The sequence below is a fragment of the Mauremys mutica genome, unplaced genomic scaffold (genome assembly GCF_020497125.1).
Source record: "Mauremys mutica isolate MM-2020 ecotype Southern unplaced genomic scaffold, ASM2049712v1 Super-Scaffold_100274, whole genome shotgun sequence".
In the NCBI taxonomy this organism is placed as follows: domain Eukaryota; kingdom Metazoa; phylum Chordata; order Testudines; family Geoemydidae; genus Mauremys; species Mauremys mutica.
In genome coordinates, this window is record NW_025423301.1 from 705,687 (window position 1) to 723,147 (window position 17,461).

The 17,461-nt window shown below is 52.2% G+C and overlaps 1 pseudogene; it reads left to right on the forward strand.

Annotated features, from left to right (window-relative positions):
* The first annotated feature begins 8,931 nt into the window (after positions 1 to 8,931).
* LOC123360593 lies at positions 8,932 to 15,623 on the forward strand (annotated as a pseudogene).
* Positions 15,624 to 17,461: the final 1,838 nt, after the last annotated feature.

A 17,461-nucleotide genomic window follows, 5' to 3' on the forward strand; every position in this document is an offset into this window, starting at 1 on the left:
CAATGTCTTGTTTCTACTGCTCTATATACATTGAAATGCAAGTATAATATACATATATTCCAATTTATTTTATAATTATATGGTACAAATGAGAAAGTCAGCAATTTTTCAGTACTAGTGTGCTGTGACACGTCTGTATTTTGAGTCTGATTTTGTAAGTTTTGAAGTGAAGTAAAGCTTGGGGTATGCAAAGCAGAACAGACTCCTGAAAGGGGTACAGTAGTCTGGAACGGTTGAGAACCACTGCCCTAGGACGCAGTCCGATCATGATACGCAGGTGCAAAAGGGGACAAGGATAAAAGGAACCAGGGTCTTTCCAGGGATACATGAGACTCAGGATGGTTTGTGTATCTTGGGGAAGACCCTTATACCAGACTGGGGTTTTCCCCACAGCATCACCCCCCCATACACACACTCTGGCCCCCTGGCCCCCAAACACCCCCCCAAGCTCTGGCCTCCCATCCCCACAGCACCCATCTCAGCTCTGCCCCAATCCCCACACCCCTGCCCCCAACAGCTCTGTGCCCCCCCATCTCAGCTCTGTCCCAATCCCCACACCCCAGCTCTGCCCTCCACAGCTCTGTGCCCCCCATTCCCACAGCACCCCCCATCCCCACACAGCTCTGTGCAGCCCCTCAGCTCTGCCCCCTCAGCTCTAGCCCCCGCCCCCGCCCCCCAGCGCCCCTCCATCCCCACAGAACCCCGCAGGGTTACCGACCCTCCAGGACTGGCCCGGAGTCCAGCAAGGAAAGATTCGGTTATGTGACGGGACCTCCCGGAACACGTCCCGCCCTGACAGAACCCCCCGCCCCGGTTCCCGGGCAGTACCATACCGGGAGGGGGGGGGGTGAGGCATTGGGGTGTCCAGACCGTACCACGGGACGGGGCTGGGGGGGGTGTTGCACCAGGACCGCACCACACTCACCCCGCAGCACGGGGGGGAACAGCTCCGCTCCGCCCCCGAGCCCGGACACCATTTTGTTTTTCCCGCTCAGAGCGGTGAAGTCGGTCAGCGCGTGAGGCGAGCGCGGTGACGCCACGGAGGGGGCGTGTCTCCCCAGCGCTGGGGCGGGTACTTGGGAGCGTGCAGGCCGAGGACGTGTCGGGTGCGCGGAGGCGGAGTCCCGTTCCCGCCGCCGCCGCCGCGCGCCATGGGGGAGCCGCCGCACGTGGCCCGGCAGCTGCTCCTGGGCGACCTGGCCACCGTCTACGCCGCCGCCTTCGCGTCGCTGTAGCTGCAGGTCCCGGGTACGGGGCGGCCAAGGGGCCTGAGCATGGCAACGATCCCAGGAGCCAGTGGGGGAAGCCCAGACAGAGCCCCTGGCACAGCATCAGGCTCCCTCTAACCCCTTACCCCGCCTCCCCAAGAGACACCCACCTTTGCTGTTCTGCAACCAACAGACCCCCAGCAATACCCACCTCCAGGACCCACAGCCTCAGGGCTGGGCACATCAGAACTACCCCCCCAAACCCCAAATCTCCAGAACACACCAACCACTGAGGGATCGCTCAGTGGTTTGAGCATGGGCCTGCTAAACCCAGGGTTGTGAGTTCAATCCTTGAGGAGGCCACTTAGGGATCTGGGGCAAAAAAAACTGGTCCTGCTAGTGAAGGCAGCGGGCTGGACTAGATGACCTTTCAAGGTCCCTTCCAGTTCTAGGAGATTGGTATATCTCCAATTATTACCTTTTTTATTACCTGACTAGAGTACCCCCTGTCCAGCCACCCAAACACCTCCCCCACCACAATGCTCCTTCAGCTCCAGCTGAAATCTCCCCACAAAGACACCCCACCCCACCCCCCAGCAACAGTGTTACCTCACAGTGTGTGATAAGTGGATAGAAAGTTATCACTGCCCCCTGCTGGCCAGCCACACAGGCAGAGGGAGCCCTGGGGGATGCCTCCTGAACAGGAGAATGGAAGGCCTGGAGGGCAAGAAAGGCAAGAAATGTCCATGGCCTGTCACTAGCAAATAATGGCCACCATGGATCCACCCCAGAGGTGGCTACATCCGCTTAGCACTGCAGGAATCAACCCCTCACAGAGACCATTTCTCATGGGGTTTGAGATACTTCTGGACCCACCCTGCACTCAGAGTGACCTCCTCATCCCGTGCCAGCTGGAGAAAAGAAAAGGGTCCAACCAACTCTCCCGTTACCAGCTGGGAACCACTGAGCCCCCAGACAGGGAGAGGCCTCTGGCTTTGATATGTATTAAATATGTGGCTGGTCTCTTTCACCGGCAAAGATTTTAACAGAGATAAAGTGGGGGAAGAAATGGTTCTCAAAGGAGAGGGGAAAGATGATCTCTGGGAAATTTAACCCCCTGCAACCTCCAAGATGGAGAAGGACTCAGGGCAACAGGTTCCCTCCAAGGAAGAAGTTGCTGGGATTTAGAAACATGGGGAACAGCCCCAAACATGAAAGAATTTTTAATTTACATTTGATGATAACATAGAAATGAAAGACAAAGGCTGGAAATCTGAGCCATTTTGGATCCATTTTTGCAATTTAGAGAGAAGAAAGTGGAAAATCAGAGGGATTTTATATCTGTTGTTGATATTGATGTGAAACACTCAGATTTTAGCTCATATTTGTTAAATGAATAGAGAGGAAATAGAACAGGAGTACTTGTGGCACCTTAAAGACTAACAAATTTATTGAAGCATGAGCTTTCGTGAGCTACAGCTCACTTCTTCGGATGCATAGAATGGAACACACAGACAGGAGATATTTATACATACAGAGAACATGAAAAGGTGGAAGTATGCATACCAACAGGCAGAGTCTAATCAATTGAGATGAGCTATCGTCAGCAGGAGGAAAAAAACTGTTTGAAGTGATAATTAAGATGGCCCATAGAAGGTGTGAGGAGAACTTAACATAGGGAAATAGGCACCAGTTGCAAACATTTTATATCCGTGTTCAAGAAGCTGAGAAAAGGTGTAAAGCTGAGATTTTCTTTGCCAAGTGGGGCAAGTGTTTAGGGTATTTTGTATCAGTCTTTGAGATCTGCAGAGAAAACGCGTCACAAACTATGCAACTGAAGGTGGAAAATCAGGATTATGCAGAGACCGGGGAAAATCAGGGGAGCCGAGAGAGCGGATCAGTGGAGGGGGAGGGGGGGAATCTCCCCAGATCTTATAGCCACGTGTGAGACACTGAGAGAGAAAAGGGGCAGAACCGGAGAGAATTTGTATTGGGGGCGAGAGGCACAAACATGGACAGGATCCAATTAACTCCCCCCCCCCAGGGAATTTCCTGGCTGCCCAGAGACAGTTCAACCCCCCCCTCCCCAACTCCGGCTTCTCCCCTCCCTGCCTGACACCCCCCCCCCCCCATCCCAGCGGTGCCGGGGCGGATCCTGCTGCAGCTCCCCTGGGGCCGAGGCAGCTCCGAGGCTTCTCCCAGGTTCCCCGGGGCAGAGTCACTTTCTCTCCCGCCCGCCCCCCGGGGGTCTCTCACTCACCGGTTCACACAGAGGCGGCAGCGGCAGCTTTATTCTCCTACCCCCAGCAGGGCTCACAGGGAGCATGCGCAGTTTTACATGCTGACCCCTCCCTTACCTGGGCTGGAGAGGGCGGGAGCGCCCCGGGGCAGGCTGGGAGATGTAGTTGGGAGATGTAGTTCGGGTTGCGGTTCCCGGCTCTGGGCATGCGCAGATCAGGGGGGCGGGGCGGAGCGTGATCAGCTGCTGGATGAGCGCCGCGTGGCTGCTCCATTGTGAGCTGGGAGCCTGGGCGGAGCAGCGCGGTCTGTGCTGGGGCCCGTTAATCCCGCCCCCCCCCCGTGCCCGGGCCGGGCCCTGCTCCTGCTGGGGCCGACCCGGGCTCCGCCCCCGCTGCGGAGCTGCAGCCTCTAGGTACCGGAGCGAGCCCGGGGGGCGGGGCCACTGACATTTTCCAATCCCGGCTTCTGGCAGTCAAAGTTTAGGGACACCTACAGCATGGGGTTGCGTCCCTGACTGTCTTGGCTAATAGCCATTAATGAACTTTTTTGAACCCATTTATACATTGGGCCTTCTTAACATCCTCTGGCACCAAGTTCCACAGGTTGAGCGTGCATTGGGTGAAGAAGTACATCCTTGTGTTTGTTTTAAACCTTCTGCCTGCTAATTTTATTGGATGACCCATAGTTTTGCTTCTTGCTTGCTTATATATACCTGCCCCTGGAAATTTCCACTACTTGCATCCGACAAAGTGGGTATTCACCCACGAAAGCTCATGCTGCAAAACGTCTGTTAGTCTATAAGGTGCCACAGGATTCTTAGTCTGGTTCTGTAAAAGCAGCAAACACGGCTACCCCTCTGATACTTGACACCATAGTTTTATGTTATGTGTGTTGTCAGATGCTACCAGTGCGGTGCTCTGCTCTGTTCAATGTTGATATCAATCGGCTGCGTGCGTGTACTCCCCCTGTGTGCTGTCCCAGCTCTGCAGATAGCTGACACAGCAGACAGGGCCGGCTCCAGACACCAGCCTACCAAGCACGTGCTTGGGGCGGCAGCTCGGGACGTAGCGGCGATCGGGGTTTGGTTTCTTTTTTTTTGGTTCGGTGGGGCGGCCGGGGGGGGGGGGGCATGGGAGGCGCGGCGCCGTGCTGGAGGGGCGGGGACTTGGGCGGCGCGGCGCTCCAGGGGCGGGGACTTGGGCGGCACGACGTGACGCTCGAGGGGCGGGGACTTGGGCGGTGCGACGCGACGCTCGGGGGGCGGGGACTAGGGCAGGGCGGCACGACGGGATGCTCGGGGGGGCGGGGACTAGGGCGGCGCGACGGGACACTCGGGGGGCGGGGACTAGGGCAGCGTGACGGGACACTCGGGGGGGCGGGGACTAGGGCGGCACGGTGCGACGCTTGGGGGGCGGGGACTAGGGTGGGGCGACGTTCGGGGGTGGGGTCTTGGGGGATGCTCGGGGGCAGGGACTTGGACGACGCGATGCTCGGGGGCGGGGTCTTGGGCGACGCAACACAGGGGGGCGGCCCTCTTTGTTTTTGCTTGGGGCAGCAAAAATGTTAGAGCCGGCCCTGCCTATGGTATGTATATTTATCAGGCTTGAAACATCATGCAGTACTAACAAATTCTGTTCACTTATTTTTAGTAGATCAAGAGAAGTTGTGTAGGTTGATGACTGAACTGGTAGAATATTGCAGCACTCAGAACAATCACTCCTTCAGACCAAAAGTGGGTGAAGCCTGTTGTGCCAAGTTTGCAGGTGAGACAGAATTCTTGCTAATCCTTAAAAAAGGAAAAGTGATCTGAATTTCTGAATTGCAAAACTGCAGCATGTTATAAAGGATAGATGGCAAAGTCCAAACCTTTAAGAAGAGAGATTTGTAAAATCCTTTATATGCTGCAAAACATTGCCATATTTCATTTTGTATATGGCTTCTGTTTAGTTACAAACAATATGTGACAGTCTAGGCTAGAAAGTAAGGGATGCCTCATGCGTCTGAAAATCCATGGAGTTTTAGGAGGGGCAATATAATGATCTAAACTGGAATTCAGTGAGGCTACTTGAGTGAACTCCCCTATTCCTAAGCAGTTTTATATGTTATCCAAAATAATTTTTTTCAGGCGCATCCCAGAGGGGAGGCTTGACTGAGTCATTTATTTCAGTATTGTTGCTAAAGGAGTTGGCCGATGAGATTGCAGAGCCATTGGCCATTATCTTTGAAAAATCATGGCGATCGGGGGAGGTCCCGGATGACTGGAAAAAAGCTAATGTAGTGCCCATCTTTAAAAAAGGGAAGAAGGAAGATCCAGGGAACTACAGGCCAGTCAGTCTCACCTCAGTCCCTGGAAAAATCATGGAACAGGTCCTCAAGGAATCAATCCTGAACCACTTAAAGGAGGGGAAAGTGATCAGGAACAGTCAGCATGGATTCACCAAGGGCAAGTCATGCCTGACTAACCTAATTGCCTTCTATGACGAGATAACCGGCTCTGTGGATGAGGGGAAAGCAGTGGATGTACTATTTCTGGATTTTAGCAAAGCTTTTGATACAGTCTCCCACAGTATTCTTGCCAGCAAGTTAAAGAAGTCTGGGCTGGATGAATGGACGGTAAGGTGGATAGAAAACTGGCTAGATGGTCGGGCTCAACGGGTAGTGATCAATGGTTCCATGTCTAGTTGGCAGCCGGTATCAAGTGGAGTGCCCCAAGGGTCGGTGCTGGGGCCGGTTTTGTTCAATATCTTCATTAACGATCTGGAGGATGGTGTGGACTGCACCCTTAGCAAGTTTGCAGATGACACTAAACTGGGAGGAGTGGTTGATACGCTGGAGGGTAGGGATAGGATACAGAGGGACCTAGACAAATTAGAGGATTGGGCCAAAAGAAATATGATGAGGTTCAACAAGGACAAGTGCAGAGTCCTGCACTTAGGACGGAAGAATCCCATGCACTGCTACAGACTAGGGACCGAATGGCTGGGCAGCAGTTCTGCAGAAAAGGACCTAGGGGTTACGGTGGACGAAAAGCTGAATATGAGTCAACAGTGTGCCCTTGTTGCCAAGAAGGCTAATGGCATTTTGGGTTGTATAAGTAGGGGCATTTCCAGCAGATCAAGGGATGTGATCATTCCCCTCTACTCAGCACTGGTGAGGCCTCATTTGGAGTACTGTGTCCAGTTTTGGGCCCCACACTACAAGAAGGATGTGGATAAATTGGAGAGAGTCCAGCGGAGGGCAACAAAAATGATTAGGGGGCTGGAGCACATGACTTATGAGGAGAGGCTGAGGGAACTGGGATTGTTTAGCCTGCAGAAGAGAAGAATGAGGGGGGATTTGATAGCTGCTTTCAACTACCTGAAAGGGGGTTCCAAAGAGGATGGATCTAGACTGTTCTCAGTGGTAGAAGATGACAGAACAAGGAGTAATGGTCTCAAGTTGCAGAGGGGGAGGTTTAGGTTGGATATTAGGAAAAACTTTTTCACTAGTAGGGTGGTGAAGAACTGGAATGGGTTCCCTAGGGAGGTGGTGGAATCTCCTTCCTTAGAGGTTTTTAAGGTCAGACTTGACAAAGCCCTGGCTGGGATGATTTAGTTGGGTTTGGTCCTGCTTTGAGCAGGGGGTTGGACTAGATGACCTCCTGAGGTCCCTTCCAACCCTGAGATTCTATGATAAGAGTTCTGCCAAAGAAATCCATAAACATTACTTCCTGTAGCACTTGAATTTTCCTTGGCGGTCTCCTATCCAAGTACTGACCAGGCCTGCACCTGCTTACATGATTGGACATTGGTGTCAAGATCACAGTCCAAAGTGGTATAGCTGCAAGCAACAGAACATTCCTCTAAAGTGAATCACAAGGGTGTCAGATGCGTCAATGGTTCCAGGAGAGATGGACAGAAATACTACAAAACACTGTGTTAAATATAGGCACTGAAGTCAAGTACTAGATGAAAAGATGGCCAACAGAGTTGAAGTTCTGAGTTACTTTACTATTTGAATGAGTTGGGGGGTTGTAACCGGGTCCTTTCCTGGGCTGCCTCCCTGCTGAGCTCTTTCTCTCTACCAATAAAGCACTATGAGGCTTTTCTTACTGCAGCACCCGTGGCTTTTATTTACAGACAGTTCCCACCACCAGCAATACTATTTACAAACTTTACAGTTTACAAACTTTTACAGCAACTTTACACTTGCATCTGAAGAAGTGGGTATTCACCCACGAAAGCTCATGCTGCAAAACGTCTGTTAGTCTATAAGGTGCCACAGGATTCTTTGTTGCTTAAACTTTACAGGGAGTCTCCCTTCAGCCTGGAGACTGTCCCTTCCCTGGCCATTCCCCCCTTACACTGGCTGCCAGCCAGCCTGCCTTTATAGCTCATCAATGAGCAGGCCCACAGGTGCAGCCAGTTCCAGAGGCCAGGCACCAGACTTCTCCCCAGCCCCAATCTATTTCTCCTGATTGGGGCTGGCTGAGCAGGGGCTAATTAGGTGCTTTTGCACCAGCCCCCTGCTACAGGGGTTAAAAGAGATGTTGAGGAATTTGTGTCAATTAGAAGCTCAGGCTGGGGGGGGGGTGTCATTCAGCTACCTAATTAGCTAGTAGGTAATTAAAAAAAAATACATAGCATTTGTATAAACACCCAGAAAACACAACTAATGTTACAGCAGAGATGTTATAGTTAAGACTGAGACAGCAGTTAATAAAATTTAATTGCTGCTTTAAGTGGTACAGTTGATGCTTAATTAAATTGTGTGAAGATCTCTTTCCCCTCCTTTTGTGCTGGGATGCAAAGAACTCCCCTTGTCAAGGCCAGGTCATGGGTAGTTAGATTTTAGTAGTTGCAGCCAGAGTCTGCAGTCATGCAACAGCAGTTAGGAGTCAGCTGAGTCAGGATACCGGGAGATCAGAAGACAAACAAGAAATTGGAACCAGAGTTAAGCCCAGATCAGGATACCAGGAGGCCAGAGCCAGGAAACAAACTGGAGGTCCAGAACCACAAGTCAGATGCCAGGATTCAAGCTGGGTAAGGATGCCAGGAAATCAAGAAGCATAAGGTGCACAGTCCAGAGCAGGGTGGAGCTCAGTTGTTTTGGATACTTTTCTGTGCTTGCTGCTGGCTTAAGTAGGGCCAGTGGGCCAATCAACTGCCCAAGGGCTTGACCAATTGGACATGTGGGTCTGGTCTGGTTTCGGGGTGTGGGGGGTCATTCTGAGGAGGGATGGGGGTTTGCTCCAGTTTGGCTTGGGGAGGGATGTGGGTCTGGTCTGGTTTTGGCGGGTGGGGGGTCGTTCTGAGGAGGGATGTGGGTCTGCTCCAGTTTGGCTTGGGGAGGGATGTGGGTCTGGTCCAGTTTGGGGGGGTTAGGAGTCGTTCTGAGGAGGGATGTGGCTCTGGTCCGGTTTGGAGGGTTGGCCCGGTCTTTTGAGGACACAGCTGGGTCTGATCCTGGTGTCTGTGCCTCTCTGCCTGCAGGGAAGGACAAGGAGCCGCTGGAGAAGCTGTACCAGGTGGGCCCGCTGCTGGGAAGTGGTGGCTTTGGTTCCGTCTACTTGGGCACCCGCCTGTCGGACAGCGCCCCGGTGAGTAGAACCTGGACAGGGACCCCCCCATCCCACCCCTGCAGCCTGCTCTATAGAGCTCCACCTTTGGTGAGAGACCCGTCCCTTACCCCGTTACATCTCCTTTGCTTTGCCCTGGCATAGCCACCATCTTGCCTCCCCTTCACTGGTCCCTTGTTTGCCTCCCCTCTTTCTGGGGTTGCCTGACCCGATTCTGATTGTCTGGCTGGTTCTGTCCTAGGTAGCCATCAAGCACGTGGACCGGGACCGGGTTTCTAACTGGGGAGAGCTGGTAAGTGTCTTGGGCAGGGATATGTGCTGTGGCTCTGCATTGCATGGTCTTGGCTCTGTAGTGAAGGTGTCGTAGGTGTCACTGAGTCCCCGGGCGCTGCTCTGGAACTGCTCCCCACAAAGCCAGTCAGGACTTTGGGGAGCCTCCTCTCCCGTGGAGCATTCAGCAGGCCCCTCCGTGTGCTTCCCACAGCGAGTCCACCCCGGCGGGGTCCTGGGGAAGCCAGAGGGTCCTGCCCCCCCACTTTGCAGTCAGACGTGATTCTCAGCCAGCCAGTAACACAGAGGTTTATTTAGATGACAAGAACACGGTCCAAACCAGGTCTTGCCGGTACAGACCATAAGACCCCCCTTAGTTAGGTCCATCTGGGGCCCCAGGGAGGCCACCGCCCCACCGGGAGGCCCGAGCCTCCTCGGGGCTCCCCTCCATTCCCCAGCCAGCTTCCAAGAACTGCCAAACCCCCTCCAGCCCCTCCTCTCTGGGCTGAGTCTCTTTCCCGGGCCAGGAGGTCACCTGATCTCTTTGGCTCCAACACCTTTAGCATCCCCTTGCAGGGGGGAAGGGCCTGGCCATTAGTTGCCAGGCAACAGAGGGTCAGGCAGAGCTGAGCCCCCCCCCCCCCTGCAGTATTCAGAGGGAACATTAAAACCAGTCCCACTTCATCACACCTCTCCCCCCTTCGAGAACGAACTGAGCGGGGTCACTTCAGCCAGTGACCTGGGGAAGTTCCCAGGGATGCCCCAGCATCCCCCTCTTCATGGGGGAAGAGTTGCACCAGCCAGGCCCTTCCAGTTTCCTGCCCCCCTTTAGGTCGAGGGTGCTCGATGGCACCCGTAGTCTGCAGGGAGGAAGGGCCTGGCCATTAGTTGCCAGGCCACAGAGGGTCGGCCAGAGCTGAGGGGCCCCCCAGTATTCAGAGGGAACATTAAAACCAGTCCCACCTCGTCACAGTAGCTCTTGACTTGGTGGGTGGGTTTGCCTGCCTCTGATGGAGCTCTCCTTTCTCTCTCTGTGAAGCCTTGCGGGAGCAGAGTGCCTATGGAGATCCTGCTCCTGAAGAGAGTGGGCTCAGGCTTCCGGGGGTCATTCAGCTCTTGGACTGGTTTGAGAGACCGGACAGCTTCGTCTTGGTTTTGGAGCGACCGGATCCTGTGCAGGACCTGTTTGACTTCATCACGGAGCGGGGTGCTCTCCCCGAGGAGCAGGCCCGCAGCTTTTTCCACCAGGTTGTGGAGGCGGTTCAGCACTGTCATAGCTGTGGGGTATTGCACCGGGATATCAAGGACGAGAACATCCTGGTTGATCTGAACAGCAGGGAACTGAAACTCCATAGATTTTGGGTCTGGGGCATTACTCAAGGACACAGTGTACACTGATTTTGATGGTGAGTGTCTGTTTCCATCCCCTTCTATTTTATCTATGTAGGGAGGGAATCCAGGGAAATTCCTCTTTGAAATGAGTTGTTCCCTGCCTGTAAATGTGCAGTAACTTCCCAGCCAGGGAATGGTTTGTTCCCTCCTCCCCCTGCCATTCTCATTTGCTAAATATACTGTTGTGTGATGTGCAGCTTTGATACCTTTGGGGTTTTCCTCCCTGCCTTGTATCCAAAAAGCATTTCACAAATGTGTTTGCCCTTTGGTTGGGTGTTAACCGGTGGTAGCTGCCCATGTCATGCAGGGGCTGGGGGCGGGGCACATGGCAGAAACCAGGTGTGAACTCACAAGCATCAATCTCTGGAGTCCCTGTGAGCAATAAGAGGAGAAAGTTGGGCTCTGGTTCCAGTGATTTGGTTTTCTCTAGGTCCACGACATCTGTAGCATTTCAGCAGGGGTCTGGCTGGTATTCCACCCTCCAGGGGTGGTGCAAACAGGATCTGCCTCACCTCCTAGATGGAGAAAGATTGAGTGAAACCTCTCTGCAGTCATGGCTGCTCAGGTGCTGGATCCTAACCTAATCTACCAGCTAGAATGCAGGGGAGGGGAAGTCCTCCCCCTCCCCCCTCAAGGATAAAGAAGAGGGCTCTTGTGCAGTTTCTTTCTGTGGGGATGGATGGACATCAATGTGGGGAGGGGATCAAGAGGAGAAGCTGCTGTCTCCGCCATCTCGCTAAATTATTTGTTTCATTGGAAAGTTGCATTTTGTCACGAGATGAATGTTGTGAAATAGGATCGGTGGGAGATCTGCTTACAGCTGGCTCCCTTTCCTCTGCTCCTCAAAGGCACCTGAGTCAGATCTTTGGGGAGGGGGGAGCTCCAGACCCAGGGAGGACTGTTTGACCTTGGTTCAGGGATCTGCGTGGGGGACAGATAAACAGAGCAGCAGGCATTCTTTCTGACCCACTAGAAAGGCAGATTCAGGATAGGGCCCTTGACTTTCAAAAAACCAGATCAGTTTGTTGTTGAGGGTTTGTTTTGCTTCTGCCCTGCTGGATGGGTGCTGCATTTTTTGTTTTTAATGTAACGGCTCATGACAAGGGATGGGTTTGCCCCTCCCAACTGTGGCCAGAAACCAGACTAGGAGCTCTGACCTCAGTCTCCTCTTCCTGACAGAAGGGAAGAGATCAGATACAACAAAGGCAAAGGGCGTAAGCCTCTGCAGAGGCCAAAACAGGGTTCCAAGCATAATTATCACATGCACAACGGTACAAACTAAAACCACTCCCTTGACGTTGTACAACAAATCTTTCTCCCCAGCTCTGGAGAAGGCAGGCTTTATCCCTGCCTGACTCAACAGTAGTCAGTGCCAGAAAAGGAATAAACTCTTCTTTGGGTTAAGCAAGGAAACCCTTTTATGTAGAAAGGACTGTAAGGTTGTCTGGGGTCCTTGTGCAGTAGACAAGGCCTCAGCACCTCCCCAAATGCTCTGGCTGCACTGGGTCACCATGGACTGAAGCATCTGCAAGCTGCCTCTCTCTTTACCTCACTGAGAAATGGTTACATTGACAGAGATGAAGTCAGGATAACGGTGGCCTTAAGAAAGCTGTTATGTATTGTGGCTTGTATTGCAGCTGGGAAACATGGTTGGTTGCACTCCATTTGGTTCTGCTTCATTTGTAGTCTATGCCCTAGCACAGCTGCTGGGGTTTAAATCCCAATCAAACTGGGCTGAGAGTTAAACAATATTAAGATATTGCAACCTAAGTTTGGGGCTGAAGTACCAGACTTGGTCTCTTGGTCACCCTGATAACACCTGAACAAATCATTAATATCTGGTTGCTCTGCTTAGGGTAAGAGATGAACTATTTCTGCTAACCGTGCTCCTCTGATCTCCTCTACAGGGACCAGAGTGTACAGCCCCCCAGAATGGATCCTCAATCACCAATATCATGCCAGGTCAGCCACAGTCTGGTCTCTGGGGGTCCTGCTCTATGACATGGTCTGCAGGAATCTCCCCTTTGAACATGATGAGGAGATTATTAAGGGCCAGGTCTGCTTTCCGCAGAGCGTCTCTCCAGGTGAGCACACTCCTTGGTAGTGTTAGAGTTGGGCGAACCGCTGCTTAGCCTGAATGCCACACTGACAGAGCGATAATATGACGACACAGAGGTGCATTTACCATCACTTCATGCAACCAATGAGACATGCAAGGCATAGTCTGTGATCTAGTGGTCCCTTCATGTCTTAAACTCAATGAGATGTTCCATGCTATTGAATCCCGGGGAAATGCTGGGGACCCCGCTGTCTTCCCTGCCTTAGACAGCTGCTTCAGAGCTCACTGTTGTCGTTCACTTCAGCACTTGACTCTCCTGCCACTCGCTGGGGTCTTTAATGTGGCTACTGCCGCTGGCTGATGAAGCAGTCTGACAGAAAGTGGAAATGACAAAAGAGCTTGAACCGAGTAGCTCTCCGGTTTCATCATCTCACTGGGGAAGGGAAAGTTGATTTTTGCTATTAGCCTGCGTATGAATGGCGGGGGAGGATGGGCTGCTCATGGACTTGCCCTGCTAATTTGCTCCCTTGTGTATTTTTGGAGTCTCCATCCAAAGATGGGACCTGGTTCACCTACGTACTAGGGTGGGGGAAGTAACTAAGAAACCATATCTAGGGCAGGTCTACGCTCCGGCCGGAATCGATGCTGTGAGATCGAGCTGGGGGGGTCAATTTATTGTGTGTAGTCTAGATGTGATAAATCGACCCCTGAGCGCTCTCCCGTCGACTCCTGTACTCCAGCGCCATGAGAGGCTCAGGCGGAGTCGATGGGGGGATGGCAGCTGTCGACTCACCGTCTCCCCCACTGCTAAATGAGGGCAGGAACCTAGTGACAGAGGATGTGGAGAAAGCTAGTGTACTCAATGCTTTTTTTGCCTCTGTCTTCACAGACAAGGTCAGCTCCCAGACAGCTGCACTCTGCAGCACGGTATGGGGAGGAGGTGACCAGCTCTCTGTGGGGAAAGAAGTAGTTCGGGACTATTTAGAAAAGCTGGACGAGCACAAGTCCATGGGGCCGGATGCACTGCATCCGAGGGTGCTAAAGGAGTTGGCCGATGAGATTGCAGAGCCATTGGCCATTATCTTTGAAAAATCATGGCGATCGGGGGAGGTCCCAGATGACTGGAAAAAGGCTAATGTAGTGCCCATCTTTAAAAAAGGGAAGAAGGAAGATCCAGGGAACTACAGGCCAGTCAGTCTCACCTCAGTCCCTGGAAAAATCATGGAACAGGTCCTCAAGGAATCAATCCTGAACCACTTGAAGGAGGGGAAAGTGATCAGGAACAGTCAGCATGGATTCACCAAGGGCAAGTCATGCCTGACTAACCTAATTGCCTTCTATGATGAGATAACTGGCTCTGTGGATGAGGGGAAAGCAGTGGATGTGCTATTTCTGGACTTTAGCAAAGCTTTTGATACAGTCTCCCACAGTATTCTTGCCAGCAAGTTAAAGAAGTATGGGCTGGATGAATGGACGGTAAGGTGGATAGAAAACTGGCTAGATGGTCGGGTAGTGATCAATGGTTCCATGTTCACTTGGCAGCCGGTATCAAGTGGGGTGCCCCAAGGGTCAGTGCTGGGGCCGGTTTTGTTCAATATCTTCATTAACGATCTGGAGGATGGTGTGGACTGCACCCTTAGCAAGTCTGCAGATGACACTAAACTGGGAGGAGTAGTTGATACGCTGGAGGGTAGGGATAGGATACAGAGAGACCTAGACAAATTAGAGGATTGGGCCAAAAGAAATATGATGAGGTTCAACAAGGACAAGTGCAGAGTCCTGCACGTAGGATGGAAGAATCCCATGCACTGCTACAGACTAGGGACCGAATGGCTGGGTAGCAGTTCTGCAGAAAAGGACCTAGGGGTTACGGTGGACGAAAAGCTGAATATGAGTCAACAGTGTGCCCTTGTTGCCAAGAAGGCTAATGGCATTTTGGGTTGTATAAGTCGGGGCATTTCCAGCAGATCGAGGGATGTGATCATTCCCCTCTATTCAGCACTGGTGAGGCCTCATTTGGAGTACTGTGTCCAATTTTGGGCCCCACGCTACAAGAAGGATGTGGATAAATTGGAGAGAGTCCAGCGGAGGGCAACAAAAATGATTAGGGGGCTGGAGCACATGACTTATGAGGAGAGGCTGAAGGAACTGGGATTGTTTAGTCTGGAGAAGAGAGGAATGAGGGGGGATTTGATAGCTGCTTTCAGCTACCTGAAAGGGGGTTCCAAAGAGGATGGATCTAGACTGTTCTCAGTGGTAGAAGATGATAGAACAAGGAGTAATGGTCTCAAATTGCAGAGGGGGAGGTTTAGGTTGGATATTAGGAAAAACTTTTTCACTAGTAGGGTGGTGAAGAACTGGAATGGGTTCCCTAGGGAGGTGGTGGAATCTCCTTCCTTAGAGGTTTTTAAGGTCAGGCTTGACAAAGCCCTGGCTGGGATGATTTAGTTGGGTTTGGTCCTGCTTTGAGCAGGGGGTTGGACTAGATGACCTCCTGAGGTCCCTTCCAACTCTGAGATTCTATGAAGACGCCGCGGTGAGTCGATCTAAGTACGTCTACTTCTGCTATGCTATTCTCGTAGCCGCAGTTGTGTATCCTAGATCAATTCCACAGCCATGTGAAGCAAGAAAGGCAGATCCCAAAGCAGACTTGCAGGTGGTAAAAGAGGGAGGCTTGTAGGCTTCCCAGACATTATTCAGCAGCACATTCTCACTGACTGCTCGTTTTCTCTCCCCAGAGTGCCAGCACCTCATTGAATGGTGTCTGGACTTGAGGCCCTCCGAGAGGCCATCCTTTGAAGACCTCCTAAATCATTCATGGATGCAAGACGTCCCTTTGCCACAGAAAACAGCAGAGATGCACCAGCACAATCTAAATCAGGAGTCTGGCAAATAGCAGTTCCTCTCATCCATTGGATGTAAAAAATAAAACTCTTGCAGGTGGCTGCCTGCCTGTTACATGGGAACATTCATATCTCATTCCAGAGGCCAGCTAACTGGCGAATCTTCTAGAGGCTGGAGGTTAGGCCCTGCCTTACTTGATGTCTTGCCCAGGGGCAGCTCCAGGCCCCGGCGCGCCAAGCAAGTACTGCCGAAGCTGCGGGACCAGCGGACCCTCCACAGGCAAACCGCCGGAGGCAGCCTGCCTGCCGTGCTTGGGGCAGCAAAATCCCTAGAGCCACCCCTGGTCTTGCCAGTAGACTTTTTGTTTTGTTTTGTTAATAGTTAATATTGTAAAGGGGAATTCAGAAATCCTGTGGTTTTTTTTTATATACATGCAATTATAAATAAAAATGAATCACTTGACTTAACCTGAAAGCTCGTCTCTTTCGGGTGGAGTAAAAGTGCCAGTTTGACAGCGCAGAGAAGCGGTAAACATCAATGCTACATTGAGGCTGCAGTATGTTACCCATGCACGTGGCACGTTGGATGCTGACCAGCCGTGTCAGGGCACAGTGTGTTTCAGTAACATGGATCCTGTGGGGTGGGCTCTGGAGACGCTAATGCTTCACATCCGTGAAGGGATTGTTAATAGTTGCCTGTTACGGATGTCTGATTCGTTAAGTACTATCCCAAACTTTAAAACTCTGCTTTATCCTGGTGGAGCCAGGATCTATTCTTTCCCTGTTCCGTTTGAGGCTGCCTGCCTGCGGGCTGAACGGAACAGCGCGCTCCCCCTGGCTATAATCTTCATGGCGTTGTCTAAAACCGATGCCGTTAGTTCATGTGTAGGGCTGTCAGATGTTCAGAGATGGCGCGTGACTGCAAGCATTGTTTGCACAGTGCATTTCTTTTTAAGACCCTGTTGGTTGGAGCCTCCCAGGGAAATATTTGAACCTCTCGGTGCACTACCCGTTTGCTGCTGCTAATCTCCAGCAAGTTGCCTGCCACCAAGTGAGCGCTGGAGTTGCCTGGAGACTTCTAGGATGGGGCTGGAGTACTAGCATGAGCAGCAGGATATAGGAGTTCTATTCCTGCACTGCAACTTCCTTGCTATGTGCTTTGGGCCAAGTCATTTGCCGCTCTATGCCTCAGTTTCCCCACCTGTAAAGAGCCCCCTGTGCAGTCCTTGCAGGTCCCTTTGAGGAAAGGCAGTAGGGAGTTCATTTTTCAAACATCTCCGTTTTCATTGTAGGTGGGCTGAACAAGACAGCTCAGCTCCACATCTTCAGAGGCTGGGGCCTACTTCGCTTTGTGGTTTTCATTTAACCGCAGGCTCTTGTTTTGAGAAAGTCCATCTCACCCGTTTATAGCAGCAGATGAGTCTCTCGCGGTGAGTGAAATTTAGCTGGGTGCAGTTACCGTATCACAGCAAAACTGCTCCCCCACTGCATGCGGGCTCTCCCTCCTTCCCGTAAACACTGCTCAGCTGCTACTCCCCTTCTTGGAAACCTCACCACAGAAAGGCCAAGTAAGATCAGAGTGTCAAGCCCCGCAGGGACCGATGTGATGATAGTCACTATGTGTCCTGCTGCAGCTTATGTTGCTTGCCCGGCCAGCTCAGTAGGAGGGAAATGCTGTCAGGGAGACATGATGTCCAAATGGCACAGAGTACCTCATCCGGCCCTTTGCCAGGTAGGCAGAACTCCTCACTGAGCTTGGGACTTAAATCTAAGGGCCTGGTTCAGGAAAACACTTAAACATGTGCTGAGGCCCTGGGAAGTCAATGGCCACTAACTGGGTACGTTTACACTGCAGCTGGGAATACCCTAGAACGGGGTAGGCAACCTGTGG